The sequence below is a fragment of the Mustela erminea genome, chromosome 8 (genome assembly GCF_009829155.1).
Source record: "Mustela erminea isolate mMusErm1 chromosome 8, mMusErm1.Pri, whole genome shotgun sequence".
NCBI classification, from domain to species: domain Eukaryota; kingdom Metazoa; phylum Chordata; class Mammalia; order Carnivora; family Mustelidae; genus Mustela; species Mustela erminea.
Window position 1 is genome coordinate 23556587 of NC_045621.1, and position 22849 is coordinate 23579435.

The window sequence follows — 22849 nt, forward strand, 5'->3', positions numbered from 1 at the left end:
GCTACGTATTAGGTAATTGTATCTACCTAGCTTTGGCACTTCAAGATCCCATCATACCTTTTGAAATCAGAAAGTGCATTTCAGTGCTGGTACTTCTCACTATCTTCCCTGGCCTACCCAGGTCAGATTTTACAGTGCTATTCAAGGATGTTAGTGCCCCCCTCTCATGTATTGCTCAGTGTCTTGAAGGAGGGGATATGCGCTAGGCCCTTCAGAGGAACATCATGGGAAGAAGGCTGTGCGAGACACAGATGATGTATGCACTGTGACATTCCCATGTGTCTGGATTGTTTTCTCTACATTATGCAAGGGAAATTCTGGAATGTCACCCTCAGCCATAATCCATCACCAAGTCCAGGTTTAAGTTAAGCCAACAAGATAACTTTTAGATTTAGCTATTGGAGTTTACACATTAAACTTGGAATTTCTTTTATTTTCTTTTTTAAATTTAATTAATTTATTTACCTGACAGAGAGAAAGCAGCACAAGCAGAGGAGTGACAGGCAGAGGAAGAGGGAGAGGCGGGCCCTTGCAGAACAGGGAGCCCTATGTGGGACTCCCCTCCAAGACCCTGGGATCATGACCCAAGACGAAGGTAGATGTTTAACCAACTGAGCCACCCAGGTTCCCCGAAACTCAGAATTTCTGACAAGTACATCATATTGATAGCTTTGGTCTGAGCCAATGTTTATTCTATCCCACTTGACCTAACATTGTTAGAATCATATTCCTCAGAAATGTGTCAATAGAAATAGCAAAATCTCACAGTTTGATAGATATGGTCAGATTTTGTACCTTCCTCTAAGGCATGCTTGGATTTGATTGTGGTTATGCATCTGGAGATAATGAAGCCTATTGGAACATATTGAAAATAGACCACTAATGAGGTTATTACAAGATCCTCACACAAGGAAATGCTTGTCTTCTCAGACAATAGAGGCATAACCGGCTTTGAGGGCAAGGGTGTTTCAGGGAGATTTGACAGCTCCAAGTCCTCATATTTGTCTGACCACACCTATATATGCTCACTCCATGTTTTAAGGTCCCTTTCATTCCCAATTAGATTCTAAGTTTCATACAAAATATTTGGGAGGGCTGTGAATCCAAGGTATATTTTAATGCTGTAAAACACTATACTTAATTGTTGAGCCTAGTTCCAGGCATTTCTGCTCTAGAGTTAGCTAAGATACCATTCAAAATAAATTTCTTTCTTTTTTTTTTAAGATTTTATTTATTTATCAGACAGAGATCACAAGTAGGCAGAGAGGCAGGCAGAGAGAGGAGGAAGCAGGTTCCCCACTGAGCAGAGAGCCCGATGCAGGGCTCGATCCCAGGATCCTGGGATCATGACCCGCGATGATGTCAGAGGCTTTAACCCACTGAGCCACCCAGGTGCCCCCAAAATACATTTCTAAAGAAAGACAAATTTTACTACTCAAGAAGTTTGCTGAAAGAACTATGTACTTTAAAAAAGAAATTGAACTGAGTAAAAAGGAATGGAATTCAAGTAGACATTTTGGGCAAAGACATAGGTAAAGACTTAAATCAAATCACACACTAAGTATTATAAAAAGACTAATACTTTTGGGAGGACAGTTCAAAGCAAAGAAGAACTAAAATAACTGATGTGTTAGATTTGATTTCAGCCAATACTGTCTCACTCTATTCTTCGCATGCATGGGAGGAATATATTTCTCCACCTCATCGTTGATGTTGGACTTGGACTTGTAACTTGCTTTGGTTAATGGAATGCTAGCATATGTATATGTAATAAGAGAAAAGGCCTGAAATGTGCATTCCTGTTGCCTTGCTCTCGCTTTCCTCTTTTAACAAAGTGAGGAGTGTGCTCCAGGGAGCCACTGGTTTGAGGAAGACGAGAGACATCTGAAGAAGATCTGGACCCAAAGTTTAGTCCAGCCAAATCCAGCCTAGTTCAGTCACACCCACATGGGATGTCCCAGTGAGGAATGATTGCTTATTGTTGAATGCTCCTGGGATTTTGAGGTTATTGGTCAAGCAGGAATGGTTAACTGATATAGAAGCTACTAATAAGGATGTATAAGCAAGGAAGATTAGGTTTAAAACATTCTAAGTCTCTTGAATTGTTTGGGAGAGGAGGTACTGGTTAATCTATTTTAAATTATTATTGCTCTTTTTGAAAGAAATATGGATGTTGTACAAAATTCAAATATATAAAGGTATGCAGTGAAAATGACTTTCCTTCCCATATTTACTCCACACGGAGTGCCTATTTCCTTTCCCCGGAGGCAACCACTGTCACCAGCTTCTTAGGGATAGTCCCAGAGATGTTTTGTACATTCGTTCATTTGCATATGTGTCTGGGTATGTGAAAATAGTAACACATTACTCCATAACTCTTCCTTTCTTTTACTTATTAGACTGCATAATTGGAGGTTGTTCTGTATCAGTACATATTGGGATGCTTTTTTAAAATAAAAAAACATTTATTATAACCTACCATTTGAAGTAAAATAAATTAATTTAATTGGTGCCCTCTGTATAATGATTACTTTTAAATTTTCTTAATCAAGTAAGTATTTTATGTAATAAGGATAATCATTATACACGTAGAAATAAAATATATAAACTTCTAAACAAGTTACGGAAAAACAGGAAGAAAGAAAAATCATTCTCTCATTAAAAGGCAGTAAGAATGAAAAAAGGAAGAAAGATAATGTGTAGTAAATGGAAACATAGTACATACAATAATATAATGTAGTATAATAATATAGTAGAAACAAATTAAAAAAAACAGTGGATACAACCATCATAACCTACACTAGCAAGTTGAAAAACAAAGCATTTAAAGCTAGATTTTTTTTGAAAACCAAAATGCTGTTTATAAGGGATTCATTTAAAATTCATTTAAATGTATTTAAATTCATTTAAAATTCATTTAAATTTAAAATGTGATTGCATGAGGGGTGCCTGGGTGGCTCAGTCAGTTGAGCGTCTGCCTTTAACTCAGGTCATGATCCCAGGGTCTGGGGTTAAGTCCCACATTGGGCTCTCTGTTCATTGGGGAGCCTGCTTCTCCCTCTCCCTCTGTTTGCTGCTCCCCCAGCTTGTGCTCTTTCTCTTTCTGTAAATAAATAAATAAAATCTTTAGAAAAATAAATAAAATGTGATTGCACAAAACATTCACTTAAAACATGACAGATGTATAGAGATAGAAAAAAAATCACAAGATAATTATCAAAATTAATCTGGCACAGGTATATTAATACCAGAGAAAATAGACTCTAAGGAAAAATAATTATTATTGATAGGATATATATTAATTACAAAGTTACAATTCACCAGAAAGACGAAATATTTCTGAGTTTCTAGGTGTAGGCATATAGTATAATAACATTGCCTCGAATATATAAAGTAAAAAAGGACAGAATTATAATAAGAAATTGGCAGAGCTACTGCATAATTAAATAATCTTTTTTCTTCTTTAGGGAGAGAAAGCATGCACATAAGTGGGTTGATGGGGTTGGGGGTACTGGGGATGGATAGGGGCAAAAGGAGAGGGAGAGAGAATCTTAAGCACGCTCCATGCCCAACATGGAGCTACACAGGGCTCCATCTCATAATCCTGAGATCATGACCAGAGTGGAAATCAAGAGTCCCACGCTTAACTGACTGACCCACAGGTGCCTTCATAGTTAGATAATTTTAACACTTTGCTCAAAAGTCAATAAATTCAAGCTAAGCAAACAATGGTAATGATAAAATTTGAATAATAAATTTAGAAACCTGAACTATTGGTCAATTACAGACTCGCAAAACAAATAGAGAATACTCTCTTTTCAACCACGTATTGATTATAAAAATAATCCACAATTAGGTTCAGAGGAAATCTCTATAAAAAACAAGAAATTAATATCATGTAGATCACACTTTCAGATCAAAATGCAATTAATTTATAAAATAAATAAGAAAATAAAGCTTATAGTCCTATCTTGGCAAACTAAAACCTTAAAATTCTAAGCAATTGCAGATCCAAAAATAATTAAAAATGTAAATTATGACATTTAGAAGTAGATTTCAGTGAATGCATTGTATTAGACATTTGCTGGACCCAGTTATAGAAGTTCTTAGACATATTTAGCTCTTTGCATAAATACCTAAGGGAAGACACAAAAGATGGAAAAAATAGTGAGGTAATCACCGAACTTACGGAGTTAGAGTAAGAACAACAGAATAGAAGCTAGACAGTAGAGAATAATAAGCCAATGTACAGATCTATGAAATAAAATATAAACAATAAAGAAGATCTATAACATGAAAACTAAGTGAGAGTGGCAAAATTTATTGGCTCAGTGGGTTAAGCCTCTGCCTTCTGCTCGGGTCATGATCCCAGGGTCCTGGGGTCGAGCCCCGCATCGGGCTCTCTGCTCAGCGGGGAGTCTGCTTCTCCCTCTCTCTCTGTCTGTTGCTCTGCCTACTTGTGATCTCTTTCAAATAAATAAATAAAATCTTAAAAAAAAAAAAAGAACTAAAACAACCAGTATTAGGAATGAAAATGGGAATATAACTAGAATAAATTAATGATGTATATTTGTCATCTATATGAAAGTACAGTGGAAAAATAACCCTACATCTTATCTTAGATTCTTTTACGTTGTTCATTTGATTTATGCTTGTTTTGAAGCTATGAAGAACTGTCAAATTCTCTTTCCATTGCACTGCCTCATTGCCCCTGACAAACTATCAGAAAGGCTTTTTGGACACACACATTAGTGCTGTCTTTTGGTATACCTTCAAATACAACTTTAATGTAGTGTTTTGGGGATTCTATATTGGCCTAGGGACAACTGGGAAGTGATTGAATTTTGTGTATGTGCAGGAGATTCTACTTTTTCCTTTTGGGATCTATATAATCTTCCATGATGCCATTTTTCCAGTGTTGAAAGACTAGTCCATTGACAGCCATTCTCAGATAATTGATTTTGCTTTCAGCCTCTTCTTCCATTTACCAAAGACTTCTCTCAAAGAATTCCACAATTGAAAATAAAACAATAAAGTGGTTCAAAACTCGTCATAGGTTAATATAATAACTCCTCTAAGAGTATTTGCATATAAAAATGAGATAAATTTTGCTTTAATGGAATTACAGGCATCAAACATAGTTAAATGGACATATATTTTTTGATGTATGGAAGTTTTAAGTGCTCAGAAACATTAGGAAATTTGTTTTAATTTAAGATAGGCCTTGTAAAACTGATGTAATGAGGTTCTAATGTAGTGTTTCTACACTACACTCCAGGTTTTAGGACTTACAAATACATAGAATTTATTCTTGGAAGAAATTATAGATGAATGAGCACAAATCCACCTACATAACTAAAAAAGTAGCAAGTTTAGTCCCTATTAGAAATCAAGATCTGCTCCCTTTAGGTAATCTCCTGGCTGGCTAATGTAGAAAAAGGAACAGCCAGAACCAGTTTGGGCAAGTCCAAGTGCTATGTGAGTCACCAGAAGCTACAATGCTAATCTTTTTTTTTTTTCCTTTTTTTAAAATAACTGATTGTTTTCTATTCAGGTTTGTTCCAGGGTCAAACAGAGTTTCAGCATTCCCAGAAGAGAAATGGAACTACCTCCTTGTTGTTGAACACTTTGTCTTCATGTCACAAATATTCATGCATATATTCAACCAACTGCTATTTCCTGACAGGATGGTGTTTCAAGACTATCTTTTCTATTTACATTTCACATGAAGAAAAGGGTACTGTTCCTTGAGAAAGCTCTTTCTTCATTAGGGCAGGTTCCATATCCAATCATTTTGTAAACTGTGAAAATAAAGAACAAGACTAAATAATGAAGCAATATTTGTGTAGTAGAATAGACTATCGGAAATTTCGCTGGAGGTCCATGACAGAACTGAAATTAACACTTGAGTATCTACACGTATGGAATATTTCATAGCTTGAGAGAATCATATCCCTAAATTTTTTTCTGCTCTATAATGCATTGCTGCTACTTTTGTGTTAACTAAGGGACGGTAGTAAAATAAAGGTTTAAAATGGAAGAATATAACTGCATATATTTCTAGTTATAGGTAACCTTATTTTTGGTATTTAGTATCTCCCAGCTACTAAAAACGCATCAATGTGTAATTCTCACACAACCTTCATCATCATCTTTATGTTACAGACAGGGAACAAGAGGCTTAAAGAAGTTAGGGAGCAGGGTTTCCAGAATGACAATAACTCTCTTCCAAGGAAATAAAAAAATAACTTGTGTATGTTATGAAAAATATTAATTTAAACTTCTGGAAATTGTCCCAAGAGCATACAGCAAAATGGGAAAGCATTTATTCAAGAAAGACCACTTAATCTCATTAAGAACAATGAGCTTGGACACCTGGGTGGCTCAGTGGGTTAATGCCTCTGCCTTCGGCTCAGGTCATGATCCCAGGGTCTTGGGATGGAGCCCGGCATCAGGCTCTCTGCTCGGCAGGGAGCCTTCTTCCTCCTTTCACTCTCTGCCTGCCTCTCTGCCTACTTGTGATCTCTTTCAAATAAATAAATAAAAATCTTAAAAAAAAAAAAAGAAAACAATGAGCTTCTGTATCATTTGAACCATGACCCACTCCATTACGTGGCTTAGTGTTGTAGAAGCTCTATGCCAGCGTGTGCATCTAAGATGGGAGCTGCCTATTTCTCCAGCTCCTTGTCCAGAGTAATAAATCTTACCATGAGGAGCTGGCTGCCAGAAGTTCTTATTTCTCCAAGAGCCATATTGTAGAAGTAGGCATGGCTGAGAGGACTTCCCTCTCTACCCAGCCCCCATTTTTAAAGCAGAAGCCCTGCTCCAGGGATGAGAGATTGAGAACATTGAGGCCCCAAATATAAACCTTCCCCTTCCTTCCTCCCCTTCTCCCAGCTCACTTGTGGAGTTGAAGTTCCATGTTGAGAGAGTCAAGCCAAGAAGAGCTGGGGCAGTCACCACTTACCCCTGGGACTGCTTGTAGAGCAGAAGTATCCCTCCTGGAAAAGCGGACCCCCAACCCCAGCTCTGGTGTAGTCACTCTGTCCAAGGGGTAAGGCAGGGCATAAAGAGGAAGAGCTCCGCAGTTTTACCCGAGGGCACAGTTCCTATTTGAAACAGAACGAGAACTCCATACCTAAGGGTGTTGTCCTGCAGAATGGTGATCCTGGTGGAGAGCAATTAAGAGGCTGGTAGTTCTGATACAAATAAAATTGCAGAGTAGTTAGAAGTTCACTAGACAGAACCAGTTGAAGAGAAAACCAAAAAAAGCCTTCCTGGGATCACAGTGAACTGCAGAAGTCAAAGAGGTTGTGCACATAATGTAGGCAGCACATACTCAGGAAAAATCAATCTTTTAATTGCTTGGAGCAGGTGACTCTTTTCTTTCTTCTCTTTTGCTACTCCATTCATTCTTCAACTTTTGTCTTCTTTTGAATGGAAATAACAATAACTATTATCTTATGCCTGTCTCACCATTGTATTTGGGGAGCAGATAACTCCTCCTGTTTTCTAGATTCATAGGTCCAGACATAGAGAAAAATTTTGCCCCAGAATGGATCACACTGAACATCTTAATCACACTTGATTCAGGTGATTTAGATGATCGGTTTTGGGACTTCAAGCTAGTAATATTTAGATGATATTTTGGACTTTAAGTTGATGGTGTAATGGGTTGAGACTTGGGGAGATTTTGGAATGAGATGAGTGTACTTTGCATGTGAAAGATACTCAAATCTTTGGGGACCAGATGGCAGATTGTGGTAAGTTGAGTAATGGTTCTCACAAAGATGTCCATACCGTAATCCCTGGAACCTAATAATGTTACATGGCAATGTAACATGTTACAAAGTTATATGGCAAAAGAACATTGCAGGTGTGATTAAATTAAAGGTCTTGCAATGATGAGGATCTCCTGGAATTTCAGACAGGTCCTGGGTGGCTCTGTCAGTTAAGCAGCTGCCTTTGACTCAGGTCGTGATCCCAAGGTCCTGGGATCGAGTCCTCCATCAGGCTCCCTGCTCGGCGGGAAACCTGCTTCTCCCTCTCCCATTCCCCTTGCTTGTTCTCTCTCTCTGTCAAATGAATAAATAAAGTCTTTAAAAAAATAAAAAAAGATCAGACAGGTTGATAGGCAAGAAGATGTACAGTAGAAGTAGAGACTGGAGTGATGGAGCCACAGCTCAAGGAATATGAGCAGCCTTTAGAAACTGGGAGAAACAAGAAACAGATTCTCTCCTGGAGCCTCCAAAAGTAACCAGCCCTGCTGTCATCTTGACGTTAGTCCATTAAAACTCATTAGAGAATAAATTTGCATTTCTTTCAGCCATGAAGTTCACCATAATTTGTTACAGCATCTGTAGGAATCTCATAGGGTAAGTATGTAGGAAATTATGAAAGAGAATACAATTGCATATTTCTTCTCCTGTCACCTCTCGTATGCTTTTAAAAGGAATTGCGTAATACAATAGAAATATAACTATATTGGGGGTCTAAACAGAGAAATGTATTTGATAATAATGGCATAAAGGAGAGGGGTGTGAACAAAGCTATATCGGAATGAGGAAATAACAATAGATGATAATGTACATCTGGTAGAAAAAAATGAAGAGAACCTCAAAAGGTAAGTAGAAAAGTTAAAATTACAAACTCTTTATTTATGTACTAGGTTTCTTTCTTCTCTAAGTTTCTTTAAAATGTATAAGGGTATATAAAATAATAATTAGAACAATGTACTGTTGCATTTATAGTGAGTCTAGGCTTAATAGGTGTAACAGTAGTAACACAAATAAAGTGGAGAGAGAACTAAGCTACATGAGAGTCAGATTTTTAGATTTCATTGAAATTAAGTCAATATAAATCTGAAGCAGATTCTGAAAGATACATTTTGTAGGCCCTAATGCAACTGCTAAGAAAATAACATACACATATAATTAAACACATCATTGAAGGGATTAAAATGTTCCAGTGGAAAATGCCCACTTGCTGTAAAAAAGGTAATAAAGGAAGAATATAGGCACAAAAAAACCCCATGAGATATACAGAAAATAGAAAAGCAAAAAGACAGATGTAAATCTAAATATACCAAATAACAACATTAAATGTGAAGGTATTAAACAACAACAACAACAACAAAGAAATAGTAAAATTATATTTAACAGAAAAACAAAAACAAAATCAAACTATATGCTGTAGGAAATTCACTACTGAAATAGGAGACACTATTTGGGTTTAAAAATTTAAAAATATGTTAAAGGTAAAAGAATGGAAAAGATACATGCAGTGCAAACAGCAGCCATATGAAAGAGCTGGAATGGCTAGAGTCATATCAGACAGAATAGACTTTAAAACGAAACAGGGGCGCCTGGGTGGCTCAGTGGGTTAGGCCTCTGCCTTCGGCTCGGGTCATGATCCCAGGGTCGTGGGATCGAGCCCCACATTGGGCTCTCTGCTCAGCGGGGAGCCTGCTTCCCCCTCCTCTCTCTCTGCCTGCCTCTCTGCCTACTCGCGATCTCTGTCTGTCAAATAATAAAATTAAAAAAAATATATGGCTAGATATAAAAATGGGTTCCTAAATAATGAAAAAAGTTTCAGTCTCCAAAGAGATACAACAATTGTAAGCATTTATGTATCTAATTGTTCTAAATACACACACCAAAAACTGACAGAACTGAAGGAAGAAATAGAAAACTCAACAGTAACAGTTAAAAGCTTCACTATTACACTTTCAATAATGGGTAGAACAACTAGACAGAGAATCATTTAGCAATAAAAATAAATGAAGTACTGATCATGCTATTAATTGGGCAAAACATGAAAATATTATGTAATTGAAAGAAGTCAGGCACAAAAGTTTACATGTTATAGGACTCCATGTATATAAAAAAATAGGTACAGTTGTTGAGACAGAAAGTTGATACTTGTTGCCTGGGGTTATAAAATTTGGGATGTTTCAGGGGAGTAATGGAAGTGATTGCTACTAGATTCCTTTTGAGAGTGAGGAAGGTGTCCTATGAGACCTGCATGACTCTGTGAATGCATTTAAAAACCTGGGATTGTATACTTTAAATGGGCGAATTGTATAGTAGGTGATTTATATCTCAATAACGCTGTTGTTTTAAAGGAGGCACAATTGGAACAGGGGTTGGCAAACCAGCCCACCTGCCTTTCTGTTCCTTTGCCTTTTTTTGTATAGAATGTCAAGTTACAAACATTTTAGTTTCTTTTAGGAGTCAAAAAAAGTCAAAAGAAGAATAGTACTTCATAACACATGTGCAAATTATGTGAAATTGAAATGTCAATGTTCATTAATAAAGTTTTATTGGATAACACACATACACACACAAAGATAAAATAAGATCTCTAAGGTTATTTACATAGCAAATGGCAGAGTTGATTTCAAACTCAGTTGGACTGAATTTAAAACCCTGTAACTTAACCACAACAAAAATCTGTTAGGCACAGAATAGAAATGAGACTTGATTCAGATATATTCTGAGATTGAGAACCATCATCAACCACCATCCCCTGTGATGTGTATTGGGAAAAGGGACGACAAAATGTACCTAAGCATCGACTAGCAGAAATTTGTGTGAAAGAGGAGGCAGGATAGTTTTAATGGTTTCATTTTCTACCAGGAAATTCTTGAATTAAAGAGGGAGCCAGCAAGGCTCTTTAACATACTGACCCCATGAATACACAGAACGGGAATACCCTTTACTGTGGAAGGTTGCTATGCAACTGTATCTAGCTTTCCTTTTTAACGTTGCTCCTTCATGGAAGGGATTTTTGCATATACGTGAACAATTATGCACCAAATATCACGTTCTTTGTTTTACTTAATTATGCATGTCTCTTCTCATCTCTGTTCAATGATGTCAAGTTGGTAGCTTGAAATCAGATATAGCAGGAATATTTACACAATGAAAATTGGAGGGCTGTTTAGCAAGTGTTTACCAGCACAATACTGGTTCAGGACAATGACCTATAAAATGTATTACTCGCCTTTACAAACACCTTGCATAAGCTCTTCTCATCCTTTCTTGCATCTTCCTCCATCTTTGTGTGGGGATATGATGCTGCTGCTAAGGCATTCTTTATTTTTTATTTATTTTTTTAATCCCACGAAGGTGGGAGTAGACTGTGTCCTTGCCGCCCTCATAGAACCATATGATTTGTTGGCTGATGCACTTGGTCTGGAAACCATACTTTGAGAACCACTATTGCTTTGGATTTTTTTGTCATTGTTGTTGTTATACTCAGCTGAATCAAGTTATAGTTGGTATCGTTAGGAAATTCTGGTGAATCAGAGACAAGCCTCATCCGAAGGCATTCCTATTCAATTTTTTAAAACACTGGGCTGAGCAATAGCACAGTTGATAAGCTCCCTCAGTAAATTGTGGAACAGAGAGGGAACTTCAGCTCTGGCTTATCTGCAGCACTCTACTGTCAAGAATGGGTATTCCCCACTGCAGGGTGCACAGAGAAGACCACGTATGTATGAACAACATTTAAAGAAGAATAAAGATAGCTATTAGGAAAATAAGTTGAAACAGTCACCAGCATGGAGATTGCAGCAGACTCAGTCAGTGTACCCCCAGAGCTTGCTTGGATCTTTTTTCATTCCTGTGCGCACTAGCTCCAGGTGTGTTCATGCTTAAATGATCAGCACTATGTCTCTTTGTTAGGGCATTGGCCTTGGGCCGCTTGAACTCATTTTGTTTCACTTTGTTAGAAATACTTGGGTGGGGGGGCGCCTGGGTGGCTCAGTGGGTTAAGCCTCTTCCTTTGGCTCAGGTCATGGTCTCAGGGTCCTGGGATTGAGCCCCATATCGGGCTCTCTGCTCAGAGGGAGCCTGCTTCCCCCTCTCTCTCTGCCTGCCTACTTGTAATCTCTCTGTCAAATAAATAAAATCTTAAAAAAAAAAAGAAAGAAATACTGGGGAGTTTATATCTCCTGAGGGGCGATTCTTAACCAATGATTGACAGGTGCAGGAGAATAAATATTCTAGCTACTTTGTGTTGGTCAAGATAACTCTGAGGTGTGGCCTACACTGTCTTTAGACACTCTTTGTGGGACAGAGTCAAACTTACTCTTCATGAAATTTTTCTAGATAACCTATCCCTCCTTAAACACCTAGCTAGTCCCATTTCCCTACAACCCTCATGGTTTTTCCTGGGAAAGCTTCCTATTAATCACCTTCTCATGAATCCTCATTTCAGAGTGTTTCTGGGGAACCCAACTTCAGACAGAGGGAAGAATTTCAATCTTCTCAGAAAGCAGTAGAAGAATAAAAGAAAGGTCAATCATCCTGTTCTAGCTTCTCAAATTTGAGCTTTCTCCACTGACATGTCTCAGATATCCAGATGTGCTTGGCAAGAAAATCGACTCATTTTTGGATACCCAGGTTCATTTCAATAGTTGGAAATACATATCTGGACTCCAGGACAGAGGTCAGACCTGGAGATATATTAAATTAAAACAAGCTGGGTTGTCAAATCATAATGTATGAGTTATGCTGATTTACTTTTCTATGAACTACTTTGTCCATCCTCACCTAATTTTAAAATTCAGTACAGCTGTGGGTTTCATTAAATGTTTATGATCCTATTATAGGATATATTTTTAGCCTTAATAAAAGGAAGTTGATAAAGCTTCATTATCTGTCGTTTCAGAGGAAGAGTAAAAAAATCTAACATCTACCAAGTGAGTCTATAATATGTCATCATAAATCTTCTATTTCCCAAGCCTTTGTCTCTCTTTGACATCAAAGATAAATGACTATTACTAGAATTAATATCTCTTAAATATATCATGATTCTTCAACATTATTAGCCAAAAGGCTGTTATGAAAACTTCACTAAAATAGAATTTGATTTTCTTTGTATGAACTATAAGGGTTACTGTGAATTTTTAGTACCCGTAGTGGAAATGTCTTTCATATTAACTCAGCAGGATTTCTTAAAGGAATAAAATTATTTTATACACGAGAAAGTACAAAATATCGTGGCAAAATTATTCTTTTTTTTTTAAAATCTTTTGAAAACCGTGATCATTTAAATCACTTAGCTAGAGGAGGTTAGTATTACTTTCAGACTCTGAATCTTGCTTTAAAGTGGCACAGGCTTGGAAACAAAATAATACAACTTCATTGACCGAGGGAGAGCTCTTAAGAAACATCCTTGAGATATTTGAACCACGCCTATCTCTTCTACCAGATGCAAAAGATAATTTTAGTTTAAGTTTCTCTGTACTATTGTGAGTTCCAAACGTAATTTCTCTCGAAACATGTGTCCATGTAAAAGCTCCTTTTGCAGTTGCTATGGAACTGGTTTCTGACACTTACATTATTAAGGCTCATTTTGGATCGGAAGGGAATGCATCTGTAAGACATTGAAAACCGCTTCCATAATTTGGGGCTGAGGAAGGAAAAAAAATAGAGAGTGGCAGAAAATGAAAGAAAGTATTTGTAAGTATTAGTTACACGAAGATTCTATGTTTTAATGGTAGTCATGTCAGGAAAGCGAGTATTATATAGGATTATTTCCCATATTGGCATCAATGAAAGATATTTTCAGTTCTGGGATTATGAGATTTTTATTGTAGAAATTTTATTATAATTTAGATATATAGTCAGAGCTAACAATACTGGCCTATGTTAAGTTTTAGAAATTTGCTCCTTTTTTTTTTTTTTAAGGTATATACCAGTGACAACGTAACTGGAAAATAATTAAAGAATGTTTACCTTCCTTATTAATTTAGGGATTTTTTTAATGTTTTCTCTACTCTTTTCTACTATGAAAAGCTTGTCTCTGACAGAGAGATGAATGCATCAATTCACACTAAGATGAGTGTTATTGACTGTGGAAGAGCTTATGCCCACATACACCACCATGTAAACTGTCCACCAGTCCTTCCTCTGACTTCTTTTTATTTTCACTCTCCATAATTTTCCTCTTCTTCTGACTCTCCTACTTATTTTTTCTATTTGTTTTGGAAGCTGTATCAAACTTATTTCGACATGAAATTGAGTTATGAATACATAAATAAAACTAACCTGAATGAAAAAGGAAGGCTGTACAACAAGTAGCATCATCGTCTTAGTTTTATAAAGGTGAGTGACTTGCCTCCACGTACTAACGGTTTTTATAGCGGCAAATTAGGACCTAGAACTCAAGCACTTCTGATTCTGGACCCAAAATTCCCTTCAGTGGACCCCCTCCCCTGGCTTTTCTGAGGACATTTATGAAGCCAGTTTAATTGTAATGACCATAATATCAAGTGTCTTCATTTCTTGTTTTAAAAAATAAACTGTTCACTTTCTGAAACATCCTTTTCCAAGTTTGAAATCATAGGTCTTAAAAGTGGGTACTTTTAGTCTCTTTTAGTAAGTGATTTTGCCCTGCCTTGAGGATAAGTCCCTTGCGGGATATAACAAAGGTGAATCCCATCACATTAGGTGGCTGACAAGGAGGAGACACTTGTTAAAGTAGTTGGCCACCATTACGAAAACCCAGGGGAGAAATGCTGAAAAGAAATGGTTTTCTTTATTCTGAGATCATTACTTTTCTTTTTTTTTGAGAGAGAGAGAGAGTACATGTGTGCACCAGGAGGGGGAGGGGAAAGGGAGTGAGAACCTTAAGAGGGCTTCAAGCCCCCATGGAGCCCGAATGGGACTAGATATCAAGACCCTGAGCTGAAATTAAGAGTCTGAGGCTTAATTGACTGAGCCGCCCAGGTGCCCCTATTTTTCTATTATGTTATTGTCAAGACATCCCACAAGCCCCTGTTTGCAAAGTTTTATTCTCAGAAATGATGAATATAATATGCAATGAAATTTTATTTCATTTGAGTTTATTTTTTACCTTTGAGTTTTATTTTTAATATGACATCAGATGCCGGAAAGGATATGCATTGGGTTATAATTAAAACTATATCAACTTTAGGAAACTTTGGGTTTTCCACAATCTTTAATTTTTTCAGACTTTCCAGTTGACCATTTTGACCTGCTAATGCAAATTTTTGTCATTAAATTACAGATTTTGAAAATGTTTCTTCATAATGCTCTGGGTTTTTTTTTTTTAAGTCAATGCTTACATATAAAACCATGTTTTTTTAAATGAAATGTATCAGTAAATTATACTTATGGCAAAATACAGGCATATCTTAGAGATATTGTGGTTCAGTTCCAGAACACTTATTGCAGCAAATATTGTAATAAAAGAAGTGAAATGACTTTTTTTGTTTCCCAGTGCATTTAAAGTTATGTTTATACTATACTGTAGTTTATTAAGTGTGCAATGGCACTATGCCTATAAAGATGTACAAATCTTCATTTAAAAAATTAAAAAATAAAAATATTGCTAAAAAAAGGCTAACCATCATCTGAGCTTTCAGCAAGTCATGATCACTGATCACAGATCACAGAACAAATGTAAAAATAATGAGGGAGTTTGGAATATTGCTAGAATTATCAAAATGTGACACAGAGACGATGTGAGCAAATGTTGTTGGAAAAAATGGGTCCAATACACTTCATTTGCTCCACTCAGTGTTACCACCAAACTTTAATCTGTAACAAACAAAAAACCAAGGGGGAAAAAAAAACCCACAGTATCTCTAAGCCCAATAAAATGAGGTACATCTGTAATGAATTAAACAACCATGCGGAACTCTGTTACCTTATCAAATACAGTGTTACTAGAATGAAAGAAGAAATCTGTTGTATTTCCAATTCAGGAAAAGAAAAACTACTAGAGAAAAAGGGCTGTATGCTTTCCCACTGAATGCATATTTTTCTGTTGTTAAGATTGCTTTGAGAACCAGTATTCTATTTTTATTATTCTCCTTTTGCCTACATTTGAAATTTTTAGAAAGGATTCTTCATTAGAAATGCTACAGAATTTTTATGTACACTGTTCTCACATGTATTTTTCAGAACATGTGCTGTTTAATTACAGTAGAAGTTTTTCTGTTACAAGATCTAGTCTTTCACCCATTCTGAATCTTTCACTATGGATATAATTGAAACAACTATTGCCTTAGCAACTCAAAATGCAAAATGATAAAGGGGGGCATTTTAAATGTACTACCTATTAAATTGGGAGAAAGATGTAGGAGAAAGATAATTAATATAATTAAATTTAAAACCAAGTGTCATTTTAACTATTGATCACTTGCTGAAAGCATTACTTTAGTAAAACAATTTAAGGAACCAACCTTGTTTAACTATAGGCAGATCATTTAACATACGCAAGTATCATCTCTTCAACTTTAACCTTACAAACGACTCTTCTTCAGTATTTTCACTTTAAAAAATATCTATTATAAGTAATAAGAATAGGAATATGGGGTATACTCCTCCCTATATTTGTCAAGCCTAGTATACTTTTGAGGGAAGTCTGTTAGATTAACTTGCTCAGGGCATCTTTTTCAAATTTTTTTCCCCTGTACATTATCTAAAGGCCAGAATAGGTGAAAAACATGACTGATCAACAAAATGAAACTGAGATTGTGATATGAAAGTGAATATGATCTGAGAGGTGAGAAAGGATGGAATTCACTACTGGAAATGCACCATGAAAGGATGTGAGCATTCTTGGTTCAAAAGAAACAGAACTGTTATCATGAGAACAGAGTACAGCTGTGTGCCAAAAAGATATATTCCTTCATAAAAATCTGGAGAATTGAGGAGAGTGTTTGTGTGAAGATAAAAGAACATTAGAAATAAAATTAGGGGGGGCGCCTGGGTGGCTCAGTGGGTTAAGCCGCTGTCTTCGGCTCAGGTCATGATCTCAGGGTCCTGGGATCGGGTCCCGCATCGGGCTCTCTGCTCGGCAGAGAGCCTGCTTCCCTCTCTCTCTCTCTGCCTGTCTCTCCATCTACTTGTGATTTCTCTCTGTCAAATAAATAAATAAAATCTTTAAAAAAAAAAAAATAAAAATAAAAAAAAAAAAATAAAATAAAAAAAAAAAAAAGAAATAAAATTAGGGGGCGCCTGGGTGGCTCAGTGGGTTAAGCCGCTGCCTTCAGCTCAGGTCATGATCTCAGGGTCCTGGGATCGAGTCCCACATCGGGCTCTCTGCTCAGCAGGGAGTCTGCTTCCTCCTCTCTCTCTCACTTCCTGCCTCTCTGCCTACTTGTGATTTTTCTCTGTCAAATAAATAAATATAATCTTAAAAAAAAAAGAAATAAAATTAGGTAGTGCCATAGCATAGTGGTTACAAGGCTGAACTTGGGAGCTGGATTGCCTGAGCTCCTACCCTGAACATGGCACTTATAGTTGGGGTCCCCAGACTATTTAATATCTCAGTGCTTCAGATTCCTTGTCTATACAATGTGGATTATCATTGCCCTGAGAATTATATGAGATTAAACATAAACTTCCTGGCATAAAGGGGGTGCTCAATAAATATTAGCTATCATCACTGTAAGATTATACTACAAGGACCTGACTAAAGAAAGCAAATAATTAAATTCACCTGGTAGGCATGAAAAACTAGACTTCAAGTACACATTCAACTGAAAATCTCACTCTTCAAAAGCAGAGCATTTGATTAAGTTCTTGTCTTATCTCACTTGATAGTTTCATCCAGTAAAAGGAAAAGAAAGTTATTAGGAAAATTGGTGCTAGGGAACTATGCATTTTGCATACTTGCTGCGTTAAAAAAAAAAAAGAAAGAAAAGAAAGAAAGAAAGAACAAAGTGTTGAGAGAAACCAGTGTAACTTCCCGGGAAATTACTGACAGGATCAGATTTTAAATTGGTGAAACACGAGAAGAAAGGCCACATATTTAAATATTACGGTGATACTGACTGTCAGGATAATGTCAGAGGTGCGAAAGTCTAAAATGAGCTGTGATGTCTGAAAAATGTTAAGGTTAACAAAAATTTTAAACTATGTAAGAGGATTTCTAGGGAAGCAGAATTAATACATGCGATGTATATCCTTTGGCAAAAACCACTAATGAGCAAAACTCGAATCCTGCTGGTGAAGAAGGTGATCAAACCCAACTGTTATTTGGTAGAAAAAGGACCAGGACCCGCACCCCTCCCAGTTGAAATTCAAAGTTATTGAAATTTGTTAGGATGAGTTGAGGTAGGCTTGACTTCAGGCTTATAGCGTATAAGCGCAACTGTTCCCTAAAAATGGAGCTCCGACCCCGACACCAGGTCAGGTGAGTGAATTTGAATGATAATTCTGAATGTAGGAGGCAACGGAATCCACCAGGAATGGTGAACACATACTGTCCCTATTAACCGGGGGGCAGGTTATGGAAGGCAATCCGACAAGCTTGTGCACTGATGCCCCAGGCTGAGGGTTACCATGGGAAGAGAGTGTTGACAGTCAAGGTTTCAGAAAACTTTATAAAGGGCAGAAATCGCATTTACATTGACCTGGTGAGGTTTCAACAGGCAGGGAGAAGATGCTCTAGCATTAGCCATAGCCAAAGGAAGTAGAACTGCTAGCCGGATTTCATGTACGGTCCCTGGGCTTCGTGTCTGGTGACCCTACCAGTATCATGGTCCAGTGTCCTCCTGGGATACCCATCAAGAAGTGACCTATGATTCCTCCAACCTCCAGGGGGCAGGTATGAGCTCTGGCTCAAGTGCTGAGAGAGAAAAATCAAGTCTGACCCTTTAGATACATGAATAAGCATGGGGAGAAGAGAAAAGAGGCTAAACTTCCTATGAATCAAGGTTTCCGTAGCCTGGAGCAGCGCCTCTGCAACTTCTCAAACCGCAACCTTTGTAAAATAGTAAGAATGAATTACTCGAAAAATGCAATTTAAAAAGACACATAAAGTCCTAATTTTTGAGTTGGAATTCAATAAACGTAATCAGAACAAACATAACATAGGGAAAAATAATTACAGATCATATAGGTTGCTCACCGAAAGGATATGTTAGTGTGTAGAGGTCATTAATACACTTAACACATTGAACCAAAGCAATGAGCGACATCTTAGACCGGGCCTCCCTCCCTCGGGACACACGGTAGGTTGAAAATGACAATATATAAACAGGGCTGTGAAATAAATAGATGACACAATTTAGGCCACCTTAGGCTCCTCCTGGCTGTCCCAGGACTGAGAAACACCTCTAAGCCTGGGGGACAAAATGAGAGGAAGCTCTTGCGGTCTCATAAAAAAATACCGAAAGAAAGCTTCTCTGGCTGTGTGTGTGTGTGTGTGTGTGTGTGTGTGTGTGTTATGAGAAAGAGCACTTAATTACAATCCTTATTCACAGTCCCACTCTCTGTGATCAACTAATTGCAGATGAGACTGGAAGCCTTGAACAAATCTTGTTTTACATAATATAAGTGGCGAGAATGTCGGATTAATTTGCAGATCTGGAAAATTCTCTCATGAAAAATCTGTACTATGGTAAGCATAGGGTGCTGCCACATAACACAACCAGGAACCGGGTTTTAATGTTGAAATTCTTTCACTGTATTAACATAGACTCTTCTTAATATATTACCCTTCGTGTTAAAAAAAAGTTAACACTAAATTTTATTTATGCAAGATTTTAATTCTACATTTAGTTTAATGAGCAGTATCAAATTTTACAGTCCCTGTTTTTCAATTTTTAAGACTCAGAGGACATGGGTAATGTGCTGACTTGACATAAGGCGCTCCTCGTGCAAATGGTGTGATCAGGTGTGGAACTCGGGAACGCTATAATCCCGAAGCAAAGGTCTTGTCAGGTGATAAGAAATCAAGATCTTCCTTTATCCTCTTCCATGGCTCCGTCTAGATGATGCCTATCCATAGGACAAAAGAAGTCAAGGCTTTAAAATGCTGGGAATGGAGAGTAATAAAGCAAGTTTATGGGTGCCGTCTGTGAAGCAGAGTGAATCAGTGAAATGACCAAGTGCACAGCCGAGTGAGAAGCCCGGGGGTAGGATTGGGGTGTGCTCTCTGCGGCCAGAGTGTCTGGATCTGAGTCCTGCCTTCACCGCTCCTTGTGTTATCTATTAAATGGTGACACCCATTTAATGTGACAACATCTTTCCTCATAGCCTCATTCTGAGAACTAAATACATTAAGACACATAGAGCTTGGAGAACAGTAAACGTTCAATAAGTATTAGGTATTTTAACAACTCCAAACCAATGCAGGCCAAAATAAAATGTACAGAAAATATTTCTTATACCATGCTAAGTGTTCGTAGACTATTTGAGGAAAGGTGATTGGCCAGGGGCTGTTCTGTGATTGGCTGCCTGCTGTTATTGACAACAGAGAAGACAAGCAGCCCCAGGAGCGTGGGGTCCTCACCTGAGTCTCTAACCACATTAGGCTTTCTTAAATGGCAATGGCTGATATTCACTGAGCACTGGCTTTGTGCCCTGCAAAAACTAAACATTAACTTATATCATTGTCTCTTTGAATCCTCACAACAACCAGGAGGAAATGATAACTGAGATTTAAGTAATTTGCCCAAGGTCAAAAAGGTCAAAAATTGCAGAGCTAGTAGTTAAACCTGGTGGTCGAATCCTCAACTTCCTGCTTTTATTCTACACCGTGTTGCTTCAATGAATCCTTTAACGTTTTCTTCTCTAAGATGCATTTTAGGAGTGAGAGCCCGAGTTACCACTGGTCTCCACTGGGCTATCTTTCCTCTCTTGATCCGATCGATCACCTGGAAGAGTATGAAGTCAATCCATATTTGGATCGACTTCAGCTGCAGTATTAACTTTTCATTACTTTCAGGAATGTGTCCAAAAAAAATACACCCCCCCCCCCCCCCAAAAAACAAACCTCGGGTTTTCCTCTGGTAGGTCATGAAACCTTAGGTTTTTGGTTTTATTCTGTTTCGTTTTTACCTATCCGCTGGGAATAACACCCCTCTTGCGGGATCATCGTGACTATTTAAGAAACTAATTCGTGTTAAGTGCCTATTCGTGTGCTTGGACTATGGTAAGCAGCTGAGGTTAATGTCGTCCTTGAGCATTCCATGTTTCCTCGGAGGGCAGGCAGCTTGGGGAGGGGGAAAGGATACGTAAAGGAAGGCATGGTGGTTTGAAGGGAAAACGCTTCCGACACACGCATGCTTGTGCCATGAAGAGTTCTACGGCATTCTGGGGTCATACAAAGTCTCTCTTTCTTGCTACTCTACTTGCTGAAAGCTGTGTCCTTTTAGAGCATATGGGCAAGTATCATATTGTGTGTGAAAATCAAAGAGGCAGGAGTCTAAAAATATGTAACCTGGATTCTATTCCTGGCCTGCTGCAGACTCCCGTTAACTTATTAATATGTGTATGCCTCAATTTCTTAAACATATATATATAGAATTAACTCCTTCTCCCCCCTTTCCCAGGAATTCTGGAGTGATGATTGAGCTTCCTCACACCCCTGAATTCTGTTGAAAGGAGAAATATGCATATATAAGGTTTATACTATTAGGTCACATAGGCTTCAGTTAGAAAAGTGCTTTGGTGACAGAAAAGGGGTTCTCTCTGTATGCTAACAGGAAACTGTGTTTTTGTCACTGGAATTTACTTTTTTGAAGAATTTTTAAGTTCTCGTGTGAAAAGTTTCTGATAGTTTCCTTTTACAAAATTGAAAATGGTTGCACACTGGCAAAAGAAACTTAGAAAATACCCACTTTATCATGGTGACCTTATGTTAGCTCAAAGAAGGTCTGGACTATCTAAGGGCACAAATCACTGTTCGTTCAGTTTGCGAATTTCAGGTCAATAATCTTAATTTTGGAATTGGGAAAATGGAGTATATACTTTTAAAATCTTTTTTTTTCCGCCGGGTAATTTTCTTTTTATTATCATAGATTTCTCTACAGATATTTTATAATCAGGGCATGGTAATCCCCTGTGGAGGTGTAAATATGGGCATATATTTAATATGTCTATGCCCACTAGGACTTCACTCTGTGAAATTCTGATTCAGTTTGGCCTGCCTTGGGATCTATAAATTCAAAATGATCCAACGGTAATTCTAAAGCAAGTCCTTAATTAAGCTATAATGTGGCTTTCACAGACTTTTTAAATATAAGAGTAAGGTTAGCTTTTCCCTAGCACTGGCAGCCACATCTGTAGAGAGAACATGCTACCAATTTCCCAGAAATGTTGTTTTCCCATCTTAAGTCTGTTTGGATAGAGTGAAAAGTAAGAATGTGTGAGAGAAAGGCTATGCCATCTTGCTTTACGTGGGCCCTAGCGCCAAGTTCACCTGTGTGGAACTAGAGCTTCTTTTGTGTTCTTTTGTCTTACCTTTATTCCTCATGAAATTTGCCAAAAAGGGTGAATCAGTGAAATCATTGAATCACTAGCATTTAGGAATCCCTTTTAGAGTTTGACAGCATTCAGTGATAGCTCAGTGTGAAGTAGCAAGAGTATTTTTTTGTATGTAGTGTTTTCTTGGACTTTGACATTTTTCAATTTTCTTGGTTTGCACTACTCTTTAAAATTAGTTTAACATCCAATGCAGAGGGCTGTTGTTGCAGAAAATGTGGTTATGAAAGAGCAAAGCTTTTTGTAATCTGGAAAGTGATACACAAAAGTTGCATCTAATTAAAAATCACCATCATGAATTTAATGATCCAAAGGATGCTGATCTTTGAAGCACATTTTACTACGGGTAGTTACTTAAACCCCACCTTTTGTAAAACGTTGAGACAGTTTTTTTGTTTTAAACTTACTAATCTTTTTATTCACAGATACTACATAAAACTTTGCTTTCTGGCAACAATAAACCACATTGAAGAAAATTAATTGAACCTTGAAATTTTCAAAATGCTTGTAGAGCAAAGGTAAATAAAATTGTTTCAAACTGCAAATTGTTTTACATAAAATCTAGGACAGTTTTCTTAGAGAACAGCGTTTACCTT

The 22849-nt window shown here is 37.4% G+C and overlaps 1 long non-coding RNA gene across 6 annotated transcripts in view; it reads left to right on the forward strand.

The window, feature by feature from the left end:
* LOC116597247 overlaps positions 1-22849 on the forward strand; it is an 81984-nt gene that overhangs the window by 53135 nt on the left and 6000 nt on the right. For 2 of the 6 annotated variants that reach the window (XR_004288513.1, XR_004288515.1), the window contains exons 5-7: positions 8327-8375; positions 14001-14114; positions 22679-22771. This is a non-coding gene — a long non-coding RNA (uncharacterized LOC116597247). Of the gene's footprint in view, positions 1-5554; positions 6427-8326; positions 8376-12222; positions 12557-14000; positions 14115-22678; positions 22772-22849 lie in introns of those variants that run through there. The other 4 variants (XR_004288517.1, XR_004288514.1, XR_004288518.1 and 1 more) reach the window with 4 other exon arrangements.